Source organism: Bufo gargarizans, unplaced genomic scaffold (assembly GCF_014858855.1).
Source record: "Bufo gargarizans isolate SCDJY-AF-19 unplaced genomic scaffold, ASM1485885v1 original_scaffold_1370_pilon, whole genome shotgun sequence".
Lineage (NCBI taxonomy): Eukaryota > Metazoa > Chordata > Amphibia > Anura > Bufonidae > Bufo > Bufo gargarizans.
Genome location: NW_025334326.1, coordinates 150,974 through 159,378, shown reverse-complemented (window position 1 = coordinate 159,378; position 8,405 = coordinate 150,974).

Sequence of the window (8,405 nt, the reverse complement as noted above, 5' to 3'; positions counted from 1 at the left end):
TATGTATGGTTCTAATTTTAGGGGTACTATGTGAGTGACACTATATGTATGGTTCTAATTTCAGGGGTATTATGTGAGTGACACTATATGTATGGTTCTAATTTCAGGGGTATTATGTGAGTGACACTATATGTATGGTTTTAGTTTCAGGGGTATTATGTGAGTGACACTATATGTATGGTTTTAGTTTCAGGGGTACGATGTGAGTGACACTATTTCAGAGGCACTATATGTATGGTTTTAGTTTCAGGGGTACTATGTGAGTGACACTATATGTATGGTTTTAGTTTCAGGGGTACTATGTGAGTGACACTATATGTATGGTTCTAATTTCAGGGGTACTATGTGAGTGACACCATATGTATGGTTTTAGTTTCAGGGGTACTATGTGAGTGACACTATATGTATGGTTCTAATTTCAGGGGTACTATGTGAGTGACACCATATGTATGGTTTTAGTTTCAGGGGTACTATGTGAGTGACACTATATGTATGGTTTTAGTTTCAGGGGTACTATGTGAGTGACACTATATGTATGGTTTTAGTTTCAGGGGTACTATGTGAGTGACACTATATGTATGGTTCTAATTTCAGGGGTACTATGTGAGTGACACTATATGTATGGTTCTAATTTCAGGGGTACTATGTGAGTGACACTATATGTATGGTTCTAATTTCAGGGGTACTATGTGAGTGACACTATGTGTATGGTTTTAGTTTCAGGGGTACTATGTGAGTGACACTATTTCAGAGGCGCTATATGTATGGTTCTAGTTAAAATATTCCCTTTTTACGTGTGCACTTTAATTTCAAATGGTTATGTATGGGCAACATATAGGTAAATGGCAATCTTTTCAATGCAGTTGCCTGGGTGATGGGCTCGTCCCGCACCCTGGTAAGAGAGTTCCTAGTAAGCAGAGCTTTAAGCAAAATGTGCTTTTGTGATCGGCTGTGAAGTAGGCCTTTATCCCTGAGACCGAAAAGCTGCCAGAGAAAAGCAACTGAACTAAAATACTAAGGCCTCATGCACACTGGCGTTGGGCGGCCGTGGCAAACGGCGGGTCGGCAATACGCGGCCGCCGGCAATGTGTACCCCGCATCACAGATGTGGACCCATGTCGTATTTTTTTGCGGTGCGGACTGACCACTGACCCATTCAAGTTGAATGGGTCCGGCCCACTGCACGGATGTTGCCCGTGTATTGAGGACCGCAATTGGGGTCCCTAATGCACGGAACGGCCGCACAACGGCTGTGTGCATGTGACCTAAGACTATCCTTGAGATAAAGGAAGCCTGAAATCCATACCCAAGGTCTAGAACCATGAAGACTGTGCAGGATAATGACCGTAAGGTAACGCTCGTTTATGGCAACAGACCTTACTGCTTGTTGTCTTTGGGGACAGGGAACCTTTTTCCCTGGGACTGAAAAACAAACGTATTTTCTTTCCGCTTCCGTTCCGGTTTTTTTTCGGACCGTATGCGGAACCATTCACTTCAATGGGTCGACAAAAACAACGGAAGGTACTCCATGTGCATTCCGTTTCCATATTTCCGTTCAGCAAAAAAGTAGTGCATGTCCTATTATTGTGCGCAAATCACGGTCCGAGGCCCCATTTAAGTCAATGGGTCCGCAAAAAATACGGAACGCACACGGAACACATCCGTATGTCATCCGTATTGTGCGGATGTATACTGTAGAAATGCTATGCCCAGCCCATATGGCAGGCATGTCCAAACTGCGGCCCTCCAGCTGTTGCAAAACTACAACTCCCAGCATGCCTGGGTAGCTTACAGCTATTAGGGCATGCTGGGAGTTGTAGTTTTGCAACAGCTGGAGGGCCGCAGTTTGGACATGCCTGCCATATGGTGATTAATAACTTACTGTTTCCTATCCGCAAAAAATGGATCGCATACGGAAACCATACGGATATGTTTCGTGGAATAATGGAACGGAAGAGGACTTAAATCAGAGGGGAAAATAAGAGAGCCTGCTCTGTAATATATCTCAGATCTGTACTGCAACTCCCATCATTTATTCACAGATAGACTTGAAAAGAGAGTCTTCAAAGAGAGACTTTATTTTGTTGTAACCAAACAGTCCTGGTCATGGACTCCACCGTCCGTCGGCCCTATGCCTGCCCTCCTGCCTTGCACCCTGCCAACCATCCACCATCAACTACCATCGGGCAGGAGCCCCCCAAAAATCCCAGGATGTGCCCAGGAAAAGGGTGCACCCTTCACTCACTGCACGTGTGGTCTGGGGAGCGCTAGAGGGAGAGTGATTAGCCATCTTTAGGACTAAAACCACCCTCATTGCCACTGCAGGCCAACAGGGTTACCACATAGGTTCGCCTTTATCAGGGCAGGTGCTCAGCAGAGGGACAATGCACCCCCCCCCCCAATTGGGACAGACAGTGCCCTTAAAGGCTATGTACACCTTAAGGGGCAATTATTTTTATGATTGCATTTTACTCATTTTGGAATAAAAATTATTTTTTCAATTGGTCTTTATTACAAATATTGAGCCATTCTGTCAGAAAGTGTTAACAGTTTTTCTAGCTTTGTGAATGGTACTCCTGACGGAGCAGAGAGAACATTCTGAACCAGCTACTAGATAAACTCAAAGCTGTGCAGGGAAAACGGCTCAATATTTTTAATAAACACCAATTTAAAAAATGATTTTTAGCTCAAAATGAGTACAATGAAATAATATTTAAAAAAATATTGCCACCAAAGGTGTACATAGGCTTACAACTTTGTCATTGAATCCACAGCAGCAATGTGAAATAATCTTCTGGAAAAGGAGGTGGACCCCATGTTGTCTTCGTCATTTCCCTCACGGTTCATCTATAACAAGACCTCTTGGATACTTCTTCCAATTATCGAGCAGAACTCCTTCACCTCGCCACATTTGACTCTATCCTAATTGGGTTGGTAAGTGCACTCTACTTTCAGTGGCAAGAGCTGTGAAATTGGGTGAAAAAAACAAAAAATGAAAACCTTTTATGTACCCTGTCTGAGAGACACTAGTTTCACGGGAACCATATGTATGGCTCATTTTTTTATGGCATCGTGCAGCACAATTATTAATGGGGGGGGGGGGGGACTAATTGTGCTGCAGTACCCCAGTTCTAGGGCATGTCAAAAATTTGAATCCTGTATGTAGCATCCCAAATGACATCACTGGTTTAATGACATCATCAGTGCCCAAACCCATTGATTGAACACGTGAGCACCTTGCTGAAGAAACTGAGTCTTTCAGTTCCCTTTCACAATATGAACATTGCCAATTTTTTACTTTGACCAACTTGCCATTAACCTATTTACAATGGGCGGTCAATTACTAGAGTGTCAGGTAGCATGAAACCGAAGACCGTCTCAGGCGATATAAATACCACATTACATAGAACATAAGGGGCAATAACAAAATATGAGGATCTAGAATGTCAGGACACTCGAGACTCTTCTGTCTCACAAAGGAGTAAGTTCCCACAGACCAGTAATGGTGGAAGAGGAAGTCAACGAGGAAAGACACATGAGGCAAGTGTGACGAGCCATAAGCGACAGAACACGGGATGATTTATAAAACAGCTCAATCCCATTGTGTTAAAATTATAGTTACTGCAAAATGTAAAAAAAAATTAAAATCCCAAAATGTATAAACAGTACAAAATCAGGTCCTGTGTGCTATCCGGGTGTAGTCTGAACCTGTTACTTCACTCCTTCTTGATAAGCTTTGGGCTGTACTGAAAACCCTCCACTCTATTGGTTGTGGGGTCCCATCAGCCTGTTGTGGAAGACTTTAGGGATCCTTCTAAACACCTCATTCTGTATACCCTGTAACCGCCTCCCTAAAAATACTGTCGCTCACTTAGTACCCCTGAAAATATAATCATACATACAGTAACCCTGAAAATAATGTCACTCACATAGCACCCCTGAGACCAGAACATGAAAATAGTGTCACTCGGGTAGTACCCCAAAAACAGAATCATATATACTGTGTATATATATATATATATATATATATATATATATATAGCACCCCTGAGTGACACTATTTTCAGGAGTACTATATGTATGGTTCTGCTTTAGGGCTTTTCAGGGGTACTATGTGAGTGACTATTTTAAGGGGTACTATATGTATGGTTTGGTCTTTTTTGTTTTAGTGGTACCATGTGAGTGAAACTATTATTTTAGGGGTACTATATATATGGTTCTGCTTTAGGGCTTTTCAGGGGTACTATGTGAGTCACACTATTTCCAGGGGTACTATGTGAGTCACACTATTTTCAGGGGTACTATGTGTATGGTTCTGTGTTGGGAATTTTCAGGGGTACTATGTGAGCGAAACTATTATTTTAGGGGTACTATATGTATGGTTCTGCTTTAGGGCTTTTCAGGGGTACTATGTGAGTGACATTATTTTAGGGGTACTATATGTATGGTTCTGCTTTAGGGCTTTTCAGGGGTACTATGTGAGGGACATTATTTTCAGGGGTACTATATGTATGGTTCTGCTTTAGGGGTTTTCATAGGTACTATGTGAGTGACATTATTTTCAGGGGTACTATATGTATGGTTCTGTGTTGGGAATTTTCAGGGGTACTATGTGAGTGAAACTATTATTTTAGGGGTACTATATATATGGTTCTGCTTTAGGGCTTTTCAGGGGTACTATGTGAGTCACACTATTTTCAGGGGTACTATATGTATGGTTCTGCTTTAGGGCTTTTCAGGGGTACTATGTGAGTCACACTATTTTCAGGGGTACTATATGTATGGTTCTGCTTTAGGGCTTTTCAGGGGTACTATGTGAGTCACACTATTTTCAGGGGAACTATATATATATATGGTTCAGCTTTAGGGATTTTCAGGGGTACTATGTGAGTGACTATTTTCAGGGGTACTATATGTATGGTTCTGTGTTGGGAATTTTCAGGGGTACTATGTGAGTGACCCTATTAGGGGTACTAATGGTGTGGCAGTTTTGGTCATCCCAGTTTTACATGACAACTTTACATGTATTTAGGCAAATAGGGAACGTCTCAAAAATTTTAATCCTTCTACTGCCTGTAACATCTTAAATGACATCAGTGGTTTAATGACATCATCACAGGAACACCTCGTTAAGACGTGTTAAAAGGGTTTTCCAACATTTTAATACTGATGACCTACTCTCTGGATAAGTCATCAGTATCTGATCGGTGGGGGTCTGACACCCAGGACCCCCACCGATCAGCTTTGAACCCCATGGCCTTCTTTTTGCTCACCAAGCACAGCTCCGTACACTGTATAGCGGCTGTGCTTAGTATCGCGTTCAGCACCATTAACTTCTATGGGGTTGAGCTGCTCCTAGGCCACGTGGATGATGAACGTGATGTCACTGGCCTAGGAAAAGCTGGAGAAGGCCGTGGTACTACTGCAAGAGCTGCTGCCTTCTCAAACTGTTGATCGGCATGGGCCCCGGGTGGCGGACCCCACTGATCAGATACTGAAGACCTATCCTGAGGATAGGTCAGCAATATTAAAATGTCGGAAAAGCCCTTTAATCTGATCCTTTCACTTCCCTTTCACACTATCGGACCACCAGTGACAGCCCAATCTGAACACTATGGGCGATCAGTTACTAGAAGAGTGTCAGGTAGCATGAAACTAAACACCATCTTAGGCAATGTACATACCACATTACATAGAACACAAAGGACAATATAAAATAATCTAGAATGTCAGGACACTCGAGACTCTTCAGTCTTACCTAGGGATAAGTTCCCATAGACCAGTAATGGCGGAAGAGAAAGTCAATGGGACAAGACACATAAGACAAGCGTGACTAGCCATGAAGTACCTACACAGTGTAACACGTCCGCAAATTAGATGTTGTATAATCCCATTGTGTAAAAACTATTTTTACTGTAAAAAGTAAAAGATAATTCCAAAAGCAGATAAACTGTACAAGGTCAGGTCCTGTACAGTAACTCTCACTTTATAGGTACTGCTCGCATAGGGGACCAGGGGGCTGTCACTGTCTTGTGGTGGTAATCTATCATTCACTGTTGTAGACTTCTGCTCCTGCAGTCATACTCTTCTACTTGTCCCTTGCTTTTCCTTCGATTTGGTCTATTAACATGAAGAGGTAAACAGACAGAAAGGAGAATAGCTGCAGGATCAGACTACACAGGGTTTGTTGTCTGTTACCAGGGAGACGCATAGGTCTGCATGGCAACAGTAGACACATAACTGTAGGAAAAGTCATTGTAGATGCGCTGCAGCAATAACAAAATGGTTTCAAAAATGCCCATAGGTTTTTAATGGTTTTAAGATCCAAGGGCCCGAGAGGAGAAGGAGGTAGGACCTGTTTGATTTTTTTAAACCAAAGTGACACTGGGACTAAATATTCGCTATGTCAGCCAGAAGAGGTCAGGGCATTATGGTGCCCATATAGCAGCCATGCGGTCATAAGCCCTCGTCATGGGTCACCCCCCAAGTCCAGCCATGGAGATGCTATTGTAAAGTAAGCAAATGTCATGTAGATTAAGGTCTAGTGAAGGAGACTCATCATTATAACTAAGGCTACTTTCACACTAGCGTTCGATCGGATCCGTTCTGAACGGATCCGATCATAATAATGCAGACGGAGGCTGCGTTCAGTACGGATCCGTCTGCATTATTTTAGCATATAACAGCTAAGTGTGAAAATAGCCTCGTACGGATCCGTCCAGACTTTCAATGTAAAGTCAATGGGGAACGGATCCGCCTGAAGATTGAGCCATATTGTGGCATCTTCAAACGGATCCGTCCCCATTGACTTACATTGTAAGTCTGGACGGATCCGCACGGATCCGCACGCCTCCGCACGGCCAGGCGGACACCCGAACGCTGCAAGCAGCGTTCAGCTGTCCGCCTGTCCGTGCGGAGGCGAGCGGAGCGGAGGCTGAACGCCGCCAGACTGATGCAGTCTGAGCGGATCCGCTCCATTCAGACTGCATCAGGGCTGGACGGCTGCGTTCGGGTCCGCTCGTGAGCCCCTTCAAACGGAGCTCACGAGCGGACCGACGAACGCTAGTGTGAAAGTAGCCTTTAGCAGTTTTGTTTTTAATATTTAGGGATATGAAATTGCAAAGCAACAATTTCTTAGAGGAATAGAAGGTCAAAGCTAGCCAATGGCGGAAGTGTCCTCATGTGATAGGCGCAGAGCATCTGCATATGAAAATGTTTCTTAATCTAGGACATTCTTGATCCTCAATAATAAGGTTATATTGCTATGATGCTAGGGTTGGCTATCCCATTGTAATTGGTGGAGGTCCAACCCTGCCTGATCATGAAAGAGAAGGGACAGAGGATTTTTCTGGACTGTGGTGTTCCCTACCACCCGTTGGGCAGAGAACTAAAACAAATCGGAGGATGGATGGAGTACTTATGAGTCTAACAGAGAACACATTGACATATCCTAGTGATATACCATCACTTCCTATAATGTGAAACCTATATAAGGAACCACCCAATGTAGGGTAGAGGAGCAGACTGGACTTTCTATCTGTGTTCTACCAGGTAGTGATGCTAGCAACCTATTACCCGGGGGTCTGGTCTTGCAGCTGTTTGTCCTCTTCTCTTTCTTAAGTGGATGGATATCAATACAAGAGGGTTAGCTGACTGATATGTCCAGTTTTATTACATGGTATTAGACTTTGACTAGAAATGAGGTGTTTGGTGGCCCCACCAACTGAGGTAGATCACATAAAGACCCATTCTACAGCACTATCTATGGTGTATTGAACCATGATGCTCCACTATGGCCAGCTTATTGACCTACTCCAGTATCTTGTCGTCCACCTTTCCCTTTGGGTAAAGGTGCTACTGGTCCAGATCCTGCATGTGTAGCCCTCCCCCAAAGAGTATTTGTTGTGCAGTGGATCCCGGTTGATCTTGGTACACATGCCCTCAGCCCGTGACACCACGGCTTCCTCTATTGAGAAGAAATGGAACTGGCAGATACTGGACATACCTTTCGGGCTCTTTGTTCTCCTGGTGTCCAAGGCTGTTTGCTTTTGTTTCTTTAACCCAGACAGCAACAGTGGGGTGTTCCCAGCACGGGAACTGCAGTTTCTCCAGCAGATCCATGTATTACTGACTTTCTTGTCTTGGTAGACCACACGCTATGGTGTAAATGTCCTGGTAGACCACACGCTATGGTGTAAATGTCCTGGTAGACCACACGCTATGGTGTAAATGTCCTGGTAGACTACATGCTATAGTAGCACCAAGACCCAGTCTTCTAGAATGCGACACACAGAAATGGGCTAAGGCGACACATTGGCTAAGGCAAGTCACCACTTAGTCTAGTGATTTTTTTCAGCAGCCATTACAAGCCAATTTTTGTTTGTTGAGCTGAGAACAGTAAGTGA